The sequence below is a fragment of the Hydra vulgaris genome, chromosome 13 (genome assembly GCF_038396675.1).
Source record: "Hydra vulgaris chromosome 13, alternate assembly HydraT2T_AEP".
NCBI classification, from domain to species: Eukaryota; Metazoa; Cnidaria; class Hydrozoa; order Anthoathecata; family Hydridae; genus Hydra; species Hydra vulgaris.
The window spans coordinates 58,487,501-58,489,902 of NC_088932.1; the positions used below are offsets into that span (position 1 = coordinate 58,487,501).

Sequence of the window (2,402 nt, forward strand, 5' to 3'; positions counted from 1 at the left end):
TATATTAAATGTAGTCGTGAAGGTAGGGCCAAAATATAAAAATATATCGTAAAATAATAGGGTACTTTAACTTTAGAGGAGCAGGAAAACTAATTTGCAATTCTTAACAAGTGGTCTCAGCATTTGTTGATGTTAAATTTCCTCAAGAAAAATTTAGTGAAAAATGTAGCCGCACCTTTTCGCCCTTTTTTGAAGTAATTGTTTTTTAGTGACGTACCCAGTCGGCAAATTTAGTTGTAAATGCGCATTAGAAACTCGTTTAAATACGTATCGATGTGGTATGTATGTTAGCCATTATATCGTATCGAACACACATTAGAAATACGCATTAGATGCGTATAAAGACAGTATACAATACGACGCCTACAGGGTATCAGACACGCATTTGAAACTCTTGTAAACACGTATAAAGTACGATAACCAGAGAATATTCAATACGATTTTTTCCTGGTATTACATGCGCATTAAAAACTTTCCAGAATACGCATTATTTACGAATATATGTTAGCCATTTTATCGTGTCAAACGCGCATTAAAAATAGACATCAGATGCGTATAAAGACAGGTATACAATACGACGCCTACTGAGTAACAAACTCGCATTTAAACACGTATAAAACACGATAACCAGAGAATATTCAATACAATTTTATTAACTAATATGAGTTCATAACATAATGATAATGACTAGCAGTAAGCAATCCGTAATACGGGTTATGAGTTATTAAATCATTAATAACAATAAAAACACATTAATAACTTGATATATTATCTAAAATATTAAATACAAATTTATCTATAAATATTTTAACTTTGACTCCGTATCAGCAACGTCATTGCTATTAGGTAACGACATAAAGACCGCATTAACATCAGTTGAGTTCTTTTTAAAATCTGTCACAACACAAGTACCAGAAAAGGAAAGTCAAGGAAAGCCTGCAAATACCTAAAAAAAGACATGAAAAAAAATTACAATTTTTAACTACAAAAGTACTATTTGCATTTTATTGTTAGTAGAATTAGGATAATAATAACAGAAAATATATGAACCTGTCATTTCGAAAAGGGCACAAGTCAATTTACTAAAACTTTTCAAAATCAACAAAAATATGATTTTTATTAAAATAATGTCTAGGTTGCTAAAGAAATTAAACATAGAAGTAGATAAATAAAGAACGTATATAATTTATGTATTTTTTATTTTTTATAAAAAAAAAAAAAATCATACAGAAATTTTTAATTCAAACTTATAAACTAACTGCTAAAAGTTTTGGACTTATGTTTGGACCTTTTCGAAATGACAGGTTCATATATTCTGTCTACAGAATAATTAAAAAAGATTATAAAAAGGCTTGACAACACAATGTATACATTGTTACTATAGTAACGCTGGCAAACAACACCACAACTTAATAAGATATTTTATCAACTTAAATACTTGGACTAAAAAGATTTTATTTATTACAATATTTGAACAATCAAGGGACAATTATAGTTAAACAATTTGAGCAACTATATCATAAAATAGCAAGCAACTGGTAAAATATTTCTTATAAATGGTCATTATCATTTGTGGTATTAAGAAATACGTAAGAGCTCAGTAATTACATAAGAGAGAGAGAAAGAAAGTGTTTCCAAAGCAGCATGTTAACAAATGTAAAAAAGCACGGAATAAATACTAGTAACTGGTTTTATTATGTTACCAGTAAACAAAATTATTTTTTACCTTGATTAAAAGCTAATTTCCAGCATTTCTTAATTAAGCTCCAGCTTCTCTCTAACTGTTGACTAATGATTAATAGAGTAAATTTTATATCATACTAAATTTACAAAAATTAAAACCATGTTTTAACAGTTAGCTAACTAATCAAAAGATGACAAAGGATAGACAAACTAAAAAAAAAAATGAAAAAAAGAACACAATTATGATAGAAATTATAAAAAAAAAAAAAATTATTTAGATTTAAAAGTGTTAAATGTTACTATAAATAGTTAAACTCATTCTTTGCTTTGTTCTGAAGCGTCTGAAGTAAAATCAAATTTTTTCATTTGACAACTATTTTAATCGCCTTAGCTATAGTATATATATATATATATATATATATATATATATATATATATATATATATATATATATATATATATATATATATATATATATATATATATATATATATATATATATATATATATATATATATATACTGAAATATAGGCAGATTTAAGTTTATAAACTTTCATGTCAACAAATTACAGTCAATTTTTCATGTTAAATACACAAAATATATATCAAATATAAAATAAATCCATTATAAAATAAAACAAAATAGTAAACTTACTCAAACCAGTATCACTTACACCGTGTGAAGTAACTAAAATAAAAACTTTAGTTCTTTTCAATC

At 25.7% G+C, this 2,402-nt stretch overlaps 1 long non-coding RNA gene across 1 annotated transcript; it reads right to left on the minus strand.

The window, feature by feature from the left end:
• Positions 1-752: 752 nt before the first annotated feature.
• LOC136090240 (uncharacterized) lies at positions 753-1,868 on the minus strand. The gene is made up of 2 exons (XR_010643285.1): positions 1,727-1,868; positions 753-946 (listed from the first exon to the last, which is right to left on the minus strand). It is a non-coding gene; the product is annotated as an uncharacterized LOC136090240 (long non-coding RNA).
• Between the last annotated feature and the right edge of the window lie 534 nt (positions 1,869-2,402).